The 12703-nt window shown below is 36.6% G+C and overlaps 1 pseudogene across 1 annotated transcript; it reads left to right on the top strand.

The window, feature by feature from the left end:
- Positions 1–8103: 8103 nt before the first annotated feature.
- LOC104994507 lies at positions 8104–10827 on the top strand (annotated as a pseudogene). Its single transcript, XR_825949.1, has one exon. The product of XR_825949.1 is annotated as a cullin-1 pseudogene (transcript).
- The last annotated feature ends 1876 nt before the right edge of the window (positions 10828–12703 follow it).

Here is a 12703-nt window from a genome sequence, read left to right as displayed (position 1 = left end):
AGCAATACAAACAGGAAAATCTACGAATTAACTTGACTATTGACTAAAGATGCAAACATTCTAAATTTTAATAAATTTAGGGTAAAAATATTCCATTCAGAGTAACAACAAAACTATGAGAATTCATTTTATCTGGTTTACCGCTGATCCACCTGGGTTTGGAGACAGTAAAATGTGAAAGTAATGTGCATGGCATCCTAGAATCAATGAAATATATAAAAGGACTAGAAATATACCTGGCTATGCCTAGTTTTAGAAAAACATAAATCTTAAATTAAAAAACTAAAATCTTACTGAGTACTCAAATACATCCTTAGATTTATTTACAACAGATTCTATATTGAAAGGTCCCTGATATATTCCTGCATACAGCCAAATTGGAAAAGTCTTGCATTTAAAGGTAGAAATGAAGAGGGTGGGAGGGGATATAGATTGCTGCTTCTTTATATAAGTTTATATTGAAATATGTCACTTACTAAAGCAAGCATTGTTATATTGAATTTGGAAGTAGAATTTTCTTTTTGCTTTCAATATTTTATGAAAAGAACAAAACTGGGAGGTATTATTGGGTCAGTAATTAGACACTTAAAATACAGATGAAGGGAAAGAGCAACAAGGCAAATGAAAAATGAAGCTTTAGAGAGGAAAATAGGCTTCTATATCTCAATTCTCACTCACAGAAAGGGCTTCCTTCCTCTGTACATTGCTTAATCTGCATGTTAATGAGGAACAATGGTTACCCCAAGTTTTTATTTATAAAATTTGAAGGTATAAGAATGGAGTTGCCCAGAACTTAGGTCTTAACTGTCCATTGATAGGGATAAAATATGAATTATAAGATCCTTCTTCAAAAGAGTAAATTGAGGAAATTATGTAAAAAACTTGGAGGAAAGGGATTCTAGAAGAATAAACCAGAGATAAGAGAAAAAAATGACAAAGATGCAAAAAAAAGAAAATGTGCCAGTTTTCTCCTTTAGTAATTTGCAGCTTTTAGACTATGAGTTCAATTAAGAAAGAATTCTTAAAAGCAAGCTTGATGTTACACTTAAGCAGGGTAGAGACCAGAGGACAGTCTATACGAAATTAGTTTAGGGACCTGGGAGATCTCCTCTAAATATTTCCTCTATATTTCATATCTGAAATGTTTTTAGTAGGGAAAAAACACTTCATTTTGTAATTAATTAGAGGTAAATATTGTGTACACCCCTTGGGAAAACTAAATACGGAATAAAATTCATATGTTATAATAAAATAATATTAAATCTTCTGATAATTATAGGGAGATGAAAAGGACACGTTTGTGTGGTGGAGGGGGTTTCTGTGGTGAAGGATGATCGGAGCGATCACAGTGGAGTATAAGGTCAAAGGAGGAAATTGGTAAAATGGAAAGCTCATGATTTGTCCAGGGCAGGCCCTACCAAAAATCTTCAAGTTCAATCTACAATGTGCCAAATGCAACCAAGAAATAAGTCCACAATCTCTTTGTCTTTTTATTCTCTTATGCTTGATTAGAGTGTTTGAAAGTAATAGAAAAAAATGTTAGAGTTAGTTATGGGAAACAATGAATGGAGGCTCTCACTATGTGCTTCATAGTACTCTGACTCACAGAACACACACAGCTACCTACCTTAGCAGAGTGCTGAAAAGCGCACAGGACACAGGGGAAGAAAGCCTGTCGGGTTCCTTATTGCCTGTAGTTTTGTATGCAGATCCGCTTTAGAGACAGCAGTGATACATTTTATCACTGGCTTCCAGGAGGGATACTCCTGGGAAAGGAGCATAAACTGTTTTTCACCTAGCGACTAATAACTTGGCAGGAACTTGCTGGCTGAGATACAGAAAGTATGCTTTAAAATGGTGTTTGTCAGTCCTTTTTATTTACATTTTTAGCCATTTTCCCCCTAGCCACTTCCCATGAAATTTTAACGCCACAGATATACTGTGTTTTTAATCTGTGTGTCATGGTCCGTGCGTGGGTTGGGAAAGGAATTTCCAGACATGAGGCAAAATGAGAGAAGAATGGTGTTTATTAGAGTGGGAGATGCTGTTAGAACAGTGGGTCAGCTCAAGGGAGAGCTGAATGCTTTTGCAGGCTTGCAACCAATTTTTATAGGCTCAAGACAGAAAATTCCTACTGGAATGGTGGCATTAGGTGATTGGTTAGGATGCTATAGGGTGGATAGTAGGGTGGGTATTTTACGTAAAATACGGGGTCAGGAAACTTGCTGGTTTAGATCCAGAGGCTCATGGCAACTGTTGCTAAGGGGCTTGGTCAGTTCCAGAGATTTTTATCCTGTGACCTTGGTACAGGGCTCCACACCTTTGGTATAGGACTCCATAGTGTGCATGTCTATCATTTGTACACAGAGGTTTTTCCTTCCCCAAGAACTAAGTTCTGCTCCATTGAAGGAGATATTGCTTCCATTGAGAATATTTGTCTTAAAGTAGTATCTTTGAATGTTATTATTGCATGAGGCAGCTAGTATTCCCTTTTTCCTAATTTGTGAAACTACAGTAGGCCATTAAAATTTGTTTTTATCCTTTAGAAAAAGACTCAACACCATGTTCATGAAAACTGTAGAGAAATCACTTAGAGTAAGCAGTTAAGGAAGATGAGTCAATTGGAATTTTTCTGGCATTAAGTCAATTGCTGAGATACTTTCACATCTTCCCACTACTAGAATTTGAAAGAAAACGTCTCATGCCTTTAGAACTAATCTACAAATAATTAGTAAGTCATTCATGTTACAAACACTCCATAGTCTTATATACATTGTTTAGAACAAAGAATTGGGATTTTATAGAATCAAATTAAACCAAAGAGGCAATTCTGCCTCCAGGATGGGGTCACATGACTTTTACATGTTTAACTGAATTTACTTAAATGTTCTCCATGGTAATATTTATTTCACTACACATTTTGAAACTAATATCAAGAAAAATATATATGCATCTTATTTCTGCACACACACAGACACACATGTTCTTTCCTCTGTTACTAAATTATTTTATTTTTCTCTGGCATAACAGCTCTGCCTTCATTACTTTGTAATGGACTATGTCCTTTCCTAGGTAAAAGACAAGTTTTTATCCAATTTTACTTGGGAAGGGAAGAAGTAAAGTCCAAGTCCTTTACTTGGGAAGGAACCCTATACCTTCCACCTGCACTGCTCAGCCTGTTCATTTATCAAGTGTCTTCCACCTGCAGCAAGGTGGAAGCATACAGATTGATGCAGGGCCTAGAAGGTTCCGAGAATAAACTAGGTATGCAGCACCGATACCACTGGAATTGTCTCATTAATGTTTGCATATTAAACATGGCACGCATCTTACAAAGTTTTTGAAAAATAAATGTAATTCAAATACTTCCAGTGATTGATGGTACATGAGAGTTAAATAGTTGCCCACTTTAAAAATAAGTTAGATAATGATAGGCAAAGAATGTTTACACAGATTTATAAATAGAGGTCACCACAAATAGATTTAAAACTATATCAGCTTACTGTAAGATAAAGGTAATTCATGTCATTGGGGAAATGACAAACAACGGCTGATAACTAAAGAGGATCCCTCCCTCCTGCCTTTATTTTTAAAATGCCAAAGGGATCCAAGATATAAATGTAGGATATAGAATGATAGAAGTTGTAGAAGAAAATATGAAATAACTGGAGACTAGAAAAATGACTGATCAACTCAATTACACAAAAATAAGACATAACTACAGAGCACAAATATCCTGAATATAGTCAGGATAAATTCAAAATTGTAAAAAAAAATAATTGTAACAGATGATTATAGGAATAATTAGACTTAAAAGAGCTTCTAAAATTAACAGAAAAAATCAATAACCCAATTAAAATAAGGATATTAATAAATCATTCACCAGAAAAGGAAATATAAATGTCTTTTAAATGTGAAAAGATTTCCATCTTCAATAAATTATAGTACATCTATATAATGGTATCTCTGTATAAACTATGAAACCATTTCAAAGATGCATTGTTAAATTTTCAAAAACAAGGTTAAAAACCAAGAATTTTTAATCTATATATAAAAATGAATATGTGCATATACTGCTTCTGTGTGTATATGCTTGTATATGCATAGATTACAGCTAGAGAAAGATAGGTGTTTGTCACTCAGTCATGTCCGACTTCGCGACCCCAAAGGCTGTAGCCTGCCAGGCTCCACTGTCCACCAAGTTCTCCAGGCAAGAATACTGGAGTGGGTTGCCATGCCCTTCTCCAGGAGAGAGAGATATATAAGTTATCTATAATCATGGTGTCCCTTGATGGGGGAGGAAATGGGTACTGAGAAGGGATGATTACTTTTCACTACAAACCCTTTCATATTTTCTGGATTTTGTACCTTATGCATTTATTAATTATTTTTTAAAGTTGGTTATATAAGTCAATTATTTTCACCATGACTATGATTTTAGATGATCGTTTACATCATTTATTATTTCTTAGAATTCCAGTATAAATGCACACACACACAATAGTTTAATCATTTCTCTCTTGGTGAACATTTTTTCTAATTTTTCTTTAAAGATTTCACAACTGTATATAGTATTTTTCTTTCATGTGCATTGTCTAGCCAAGATGGTCTCTATGTAGTCTTTTTCTTTCCATCAATTTCATATGCCTTCACCAGCTTCTTCTCAAGAGTTTTAAATCCAGTTCATCTTTTAAACCCTATTTTCTTTTTTCACTCTGGCCCTGAATTTTTTCTTTTCTTTTATTTCCTATTATTTATTATCACTCTATACCTATTTTGCTTCATCAATAAAATAGGAATAATAATATCAATCTCAGAGTTTTTATGAACATTAATGTGGGAAACATGTATAAATGATTAAATGCTATAAAAACATAAATTATACCATTCATATTTTGTACTTTATGATAATTATTTCTTTATTATTTGCACTAGTGTCACTGTTACATTATTATCATCTTGTGTACCTACTGTCTATGTACATACTACCTTTTTTACTAGCTTTGAGTGCTTTAAAGAAGGATTTACTGTTCATCTGTGTATCTTCTACCAGCATATATAGTTGGCATCTTCACTGAGTGGTCCTCAATAATGTTGATAGTACAATAAATGCAATAAACAAAATATGATTGATTCTACTATTTGGATTTGGAGTTAACAGTTCCATAATTTTTTTAATTCCACAATTGGAGTATAAATGATAGTCCGTAATATGGCACCCCACTCCAGTACTCTTGCCTGGAAAATCCCACAGATGGAGGAGCCTGGTGGGCTGCAGTCCATGGGGTCGCTGAGGGTCGGACACGACTGAGCAACTTCCCTTTCACTTTTCACTTTCATGCATTGGAGAAGGAAATGGCAACCCACTCCAGTGTTCTTGCCTGGAGAATCCCAGGGACGGGGGAGCCTGGTGGGCTGCCATCTATGGGGTCACACAGAGTTGGACGCAACTGAAGTGACTTAGCAACAACTTATATATAATGCTGCTTTAAGAGAAATGTTCAACCAAAAGGGACACTTCTTGCCTTAATATGTCCCGATCTGCCACCAGCTCGTGTAAGATCACATCTTGAAGGAGGCTATTGAATCTACTATAGGTCCCCAGCTTCTCTAAGGGACCTATAAACCTCTCAGACATAATCACATTCCCTGACTTATTACTATGCCACCTATTTTATCTGTAGACTTTGCCTTACCTATTGTCCTGTACATTATTATCCATTTTCATGATTTTTCCCTCTATCATATGGTGACTTTTTGAGCACAGCAACCATGATTTCTCATCCTCATATTCCTAGTCCCTACCACAGTGTCTGGCACATGATATGTCTAGAAACAGTCATTAAATGCGAATTAGGCTAATTTGAGGAAATGAATCACTTCTATTGCATTGTAGCTGCAAAAATGACTTTGGAGCAGATTTGATCAGATGAAATATATGTTTTATGTAATTCTTATCATAATATCTGTGGTAAACTTAGTAATAATGAGAAAACCCAAAGATGATATATTACAATCAAGCACAGAGTTGAAAAGAAAAAGAATTGCACAGTGTCACTTAATATAGTTCAGTTAACATCTGTTTGTGGTGCCATTATTACTACCTACTGGCTAGTGTTCAACAATGATCAGTAAATTAGTAGGCTGTATTCCTGATGATACATCTATTTTCTGCCTAATGGTATATTAACTTAGCTGACCTTGGCTGTCCTGATTAGAAAAAATTCACACATCAGAACATTGTTTATTGAACATGTCAAATATTTGCCCTAACTCCTTTGCTTTCCTCTCTTAAAAAAAAAATGATGAGTTAAGAAGGCCTAGTAAGAAATTTAAATGATTCTGTTCAGAGCAAGAGCATCTTCAGTCCCAATCAAATCTGTATATTTATATATAAATTTATTCTAACTTATAGATGTTGAAAAATTAGTGAAAATTTTAACTAAGAAAAAACATAAGTAGGGCATAGAGATTATACTATAACAGAAACATTATTTTTGGTTAACATAAGAAGTTTGCCCTCAATTATAAATTCATAGTTAATTGAACACTGTATTTTATGCACTAAAGCAGGATGTGGGAAAACTAGTCCTTAAAAGTAGTTTGATGTATTGGTTTTTCTCCATTTAACTTTTCCTCTCACCTCTGCTTTAAACTTTTCAATGGATTGCATTCCTGGGTGCACCTACTCTCTGGCTTATGATTGAATCTGGTCCAACAAGGCACTGGCAGGCAATGAGAGAAAGGAGGAGTCTAGAGCATTTATTCCCTTTACCCCTTTCATCCTGAGATAGTGTTTGATTATGCCTGCACTGTTTTTTATGGTCAAGGTTCTGTCAGGGAGTTTTACTTCCATGGCTATATCTTCTGTCAAGTTCTAACAGCACTATGGGACTTCTAGTTTCAAGAAGGCGGACTGAACATTTATGTCAAAATTTCTGGCTCCTATTCAAGACTGACACTGTAGTGTAAGTTTAATACAGACACTACATAAGGTTTATAAAAGTAAATAAATATTAATATATAATTACATTGAGAGGGAGATGGGATAAAATATTTTGGTATCAGTGAAGTAATGAACAAAAGCTACTGCTGCTCCTAGACGTAAACCAACGAGATCACCAAGAAGGTGACTACTAGGAAAAGCCATGGTGTCAGTCGGTGGTCATAATTGAGGACATGGAATCAAGACCAACCAAGAATCATCAGGCATCTGAGAAAGGCTACAAATTCTGAGGCAACAAATTCATAAGTCAAAGGATTTGTATCCAATAACATAGAGATAATGTAATAATATCAAAAGGAATTAGAATACATATAGTTCCTATTCATAAAGAAATAAAAATACACTCATGACACAAAAGTAAATCGCTATAAAATAAAAAGTTACAGTTGTGGAAAAAGAACTTAGAAATCACAGAAATGTCAACTTGGAAATTGGTAAAAAAAAAGAAAAAAGAAACTCATTAGAGTCAGGTTAAATAACAAACTGAACCTAGCTAAGAACAAAATAGTTCACACATGTAAGATCTGCATCTTTCCCTCCAGGAACAATAGCTCAGTATTGCTAATTCAAGATTCCCGGAGACTTTATACAGTATATTACCAGGAATAACAAGAGTTGGGTGGTTGGGCAGGCATGTAGGAGGAGGAGGCGGGATCTTGGTGGCAGGGCAAGCCTGGAGGCTGAGGTACTCAACAGGACTTTGGCAGGATGGGGATTTTACTGGGGCTGGGTGCATTGACCAGGTGGAGATATCTATCACAGAAGCCACTTAGGCATCTGGGAAATGCAGTTCACATGTATTGATATTTACAATGCAGTGGATTTGTTTATGAAGACAAAAGACAATAGAAACAGAGAGCCCACTTCCAAGCAAGATGTTTCTGCTTAATCAGTTCAGTGCTGGAATCACATTGGTGTTTGCTTTACTTGCAGGTTCCCTTCTAGGTTTGCGCTGTGGTGAGATTTCATTCTCTACATTTAAACAACATCCTTTCTGAGCTGCTGTGAATAAATTTGCAGTGATACTGTATATCTTCATCTAATGGAGAATTAGCTGTACCTTGAATAAAGACTGTGGACAACTTGATAATATTACAATGTCATCGGACTGGAGCCAGAATCCCAGTGAACTGAATCATCTTGGCATTGACGAGCTCTGGGATAACATCAGAGCGGGAATCCAGCAAGTGTATGCCAGACAAAGTATGGTGAAATCCAGATACATAGAACTCTACACTCTTCTTTATAACCACTGTTTATATGTGTCCCCTCAAGCCCAGACTCAATCAAAAAAGGGGCAGAAGCTGAGGGAAGATAAGACTGTTGGCTTCGAATTATACAAACGAATTAAAGAATTTTTGAAGAATCACTTGACAAATCTTCCTAAGGATGGAGAAGATTTAATGGATATAGGAATACTGAAGTTCTATACTCAACAATGGGAAGATTACCAGTTTTCGAGCAAAGTGCTGAATGGGATTTGTGCCCGCCTCAATAAACATTTACTTAATAGCACAAATAACGAAGGACACAATGTTTGTGAAATATATTCTCTCGCAATGGTGACTTGGAGAGATTGTCTTTTCAGGCCATTGAATAAACAAGTAACAAATGCTGTTTTAAAACTGATTGAAAAGGAAAGAAATGGTGAATCCATCAATACAAGACTGATAAGTGGTGCTATCCAGTCTTACTTGGAACTGGGGGTGAATGAAGATAATCAGTTTGAGGAGGGCCCTATGCTAACAGTGTACAAAGAAGCCTTTGAATCTCAGTTCTTGGCTGACACAGAGAGATATTATACCAGAAAGAGTACTGAATTGTTGCAGCAGAACCCAGTTACTGAATATATGAAAAAGGTGGAGGCTCTTCTGCTGGAGGAGCGGCAGAGGGCCCGAGTCTACCTTCACCAGAGCAGCAAGGGCAAGCTAGCCAGGAAATGCAGGCAGGTGCTCGTGGAGAAACACTTGGAGATTTTCCTCACAGAATTCCAGAATTTACTGAATGCCAACAAAAGTGAAGATTTGGGTCGCATGTATAGGCTCATATATAGAATCAAGAATGGCCTGGGAGAATTTAAAAAGCTCCTGGAGACACACATTCATAATCAGGGTCTTTCAGCAATTGAGGAGTGTGGAGAAGCTGCTTTAAATGACCCCAGAATGTATGTAGAGATAGTATTGAATATCCATAAAAAATACAATGCCCTGGTGATATCAGCATTCAGGAACCATGCTGACTTCGTGGCTGCACTGGACAAGGCTTGCAGTGGCTTCATAAACAACAATGCAGTTACCAAAATGGCTCAGTCATCCAGTAAATCCCCTGAGTTGCTGGCTCAATACTGTGATTCCTTGTTGAAGAAGAGTTCCAAGAACCCAGAAGAAGCAGAACTAGAAGACACACTTAACCACGTGATGACGGTCTTCAAGTATATGGATGACAAAGATGTGGTTCAGAAGTTCTACACGAAAATGCTGGCCAAAAGGCTTGTCCATCAGAACAGTGCGAGTGACGATGCTGAAGCAAGCATGGTCTCTAAGTTAAAGCAAGCTTGTGGTTTTGAGTATACCTCCAAACTTCAGCGGATGTTTCAAGACATTGGTGTAAGCAAAGCTTTGAATGCGCAGTTCAAAAAGCACCTGATGGATTCAGAGCCTTTGGACTTAGATTTCAGTATTCACGTTCTGAGTTACGGATGGTGGCCCTTTGAGGAATCTTGTACAGTTCTCTTGCCATCAGAGCTGGAACCATGTTATCGGCGCTTCACTGCATTTTATGCCAGCTGTTACAGTGACAGAAAATTGTCATGGGCATATCAACTGTCTGAAGGAGAATTAGTAACAAACTACTTCAAAAACAACTACACTTTGCATGTATCTACATTCCAGATGGCCATCCTGCTCCAGTACAACACGGAAGATGCTTACACCGTTCAACAGCTGATGGACAGCACTCAGATCAAAATGGACATTGTGGCACAAGTCTTACAGATTTTATTGAAGTTTAAGTTACTGGTTTTGGAAGACAAAAGTGCAAATGTTGACGAGGTGGAATTGAAGCCAGACACCTTAATAAAATTACATTTTGGTTATAAAAGTAAGAAATTAAGGGTTAATATCAGCTTGCCAATGAAAATTGAACAGAAGCGGGAACAAGAAACCATGTACAAAAACATTGAGGAAGATCGCAAACTGCTGATCCAGGCGGCTATTGTGAGAATAATGAAAATGAGGAAGGTTGTAAAACACCAGCAGTTACTCGGAGAAGTAGCAACTCAGTTGTCCTCAGTATTCAAGCCTCAGATCTCAGTGATTAAGAAATGTATTGACATTCTGATCGAGAAAGAGTATTTGGAGCGGGTGGGTGATGAAAAGGACACCTACAGTTACCTGGCTTAACCCTCCTGGAAGGGTCTGACTGCGGGCACAGCCCCTCGTCCCCTTAGGAAGGAGGGAGACAAGCTCACAGTGGTGGCAGAGTCACTCCGACCTCCTCCTTGGCCCCAGGTCCAGGTACCCATCGCTGGCTCCGGATGGAGAACTGCTTAGAATTACCACACCTCACATCTGTAAATATGGACGCTGATGCCATTTAACCTAATTGAAGACCAGAGGAGAGGAAACTTGCCACCCTGAGGGCTGCATGCTTTTGCATCCAGATCAACCCATTGGCCACATGAATAATAGCTGCTAGCTGGGCAGCCCCTTGGAGGCTGACAGCACCTTGAGAGCAGGTCTGAATGGACCCACTTGTAATCTGTTATGAAAAACCATTTGTCTATGTGCTTCTTTTTTTTAACTGTGGAAATAAAGAAAATTAAAGGGAAAAAAATGAGTTGATTCTAGAAAGTGTCAAAGAATGTTCAGAAGCATGGAGAATAAATCCAGAAGTTCAAATTTTAATTTCAGTAGAATTTCAGAGTAAAGTAATAGAAATCAGAGAAAGTCAATATTTGAAGAAATAATGGAAATAATTTCTCAGAATTATAGAAATGTATGATTCCACATGTTACAAAAATCCATTTAATGCAAAGCAATATCAAAACAAATTTAAAAAGCAAGAAACAAATGAAACCACACCTGAACACATGGTAGAGTAGCTTCCACATGTTAAGGATAAAGGGAAACTTTGAAAGTCATCAGAGGGGAAAAGCAGCATAATAAAGTGTAAAAATTCATTTTCATGAGCTATTTCATTAGACACATGAGGTTTGTTAGATTCATGACATCAATAGAGCAATACTTCCAAATTACTGAGGGAGAGGTCTATTTCTGCAATTGCTCACTAATGGTTTCAAACCACTTCCAACCAATGAAAATTTAATAGACAACATTCAAAATGGAAAGAAAAGGCTGAAAATTGCAGTTAAGCGTTAACCAACAGGATTGGAGTGTTCAAAACTGTCACATTCCAAAGAAAGGATTGGTTCCTGAGTGAAGTCTTTAGAATACCCTTTCTGTTAAGAGTGTATGTACATACATGAGGTCTTGGGGCATGCCAGATAGTTCTGCTAATAATGTGACATGGTGGGGTACTCGGACCATAGTTTATCAGTTGACCTCTGGAGTTGCTGGAAACTAAGTAACCAAGGTCAGCCACTTGGACAATAAACCATGTCTACTTTAATGACTCTTAATAGAAACCTTGACACCAAGACTCCTATGAAATAGGATGTTTTACAAAAGTTCATACACCTTGACACATAAGTTGCTGGGAAATTAAATGCTATTCAATGACTCCAGGGAAAAGGACAGTTGGAAGCTTGTTCCTAATCTCTGCTTGACCCTGACATTTGCACCTTTTGCCTTGACTGGGTTTAATTGTATCCTTTGGTGTAGCAAACTGTGGCTGAGTAAAACAGCTTTTCTGAGTTCTCTTGAGTCTTTCTAGCAAATCATCAAACCTGAGGATGGTCTTGGAGACCTTCAACATAGAATGATTTTCAAGGCAGTAGAGACAAACAAAAGAAAATTCTAAAGATGAAGCATAAGTGGGAATTTGATGTGTTTGGAAGTCGTATGACAAATTAGCAGTTGGAATGATTAATTATTATTGGCTCTAGTTCTCCACATGGACAAATATATTTAAATAGAATGCATTTATTTTATTACTTACCTCAAACACAAACACAGATTCCAGATGAAGAATAAATGTAAAAAGAGAAACATGACTTTTAACCAAGAAAACAGTCTCTATGATATTGAGCCCTTTAATTAAAATTTTTCCAAGGTAAAATTAGTTAAAAAAAAAATTTAAAAAATGATGTGGCTATCTCAAAAGTGCTAATAATCATTGACAAAAGACACCACCAACAAAATTAACAGATGGAGAAAAACTGGAAGAAAAAATTATAACTATAAATAAGATATTATAAATACATAAAATATATATTACAAAATAAAGGACCAGTACATAGCATAAAGAACATCTATAAGGCAATAAGAAATATGCAAACAACCAAACAGGATACTGGAAAAGGACAGTTTTTCAAAAAATTAAAACAGTTGACATATTAAAAAGTATCCAAAGACAGTAACAATTAAACGTGATTTGAAAGAATAGGAGTAGATCATTTTTCATTCATCAAATTTACTTTTTCCTAAGTCAAAAATGGTTTAAATGTTTGAGTCTTGGAAAACTCTCTCAGAGTACTGATTTTACACTGGGGCAGACAGTTTTCAGGGCAACTTGAGT

The sequence above is a fragment of the Bison bison genome, unplaced genomic scaffold, assembly GCF_000754665.1.
Source record: "Bison bison bison isolate TAMUID 2011002044 unplaced genomic scaffold, Bison_UMD1.0 scf7180017864260, whole genome shotgun sequence".
Lineage (NCBI taxonomy): Eukaryota > Metazoa > Chordata > Mammalia > Artiodactyla > Bovidae > Bison > Bison bison.
The sequence above is the reverse complement of the archived record's forward strand: the minus strand, read 5'-3'. Positions and strand labels throughout refer to the sequence as shown.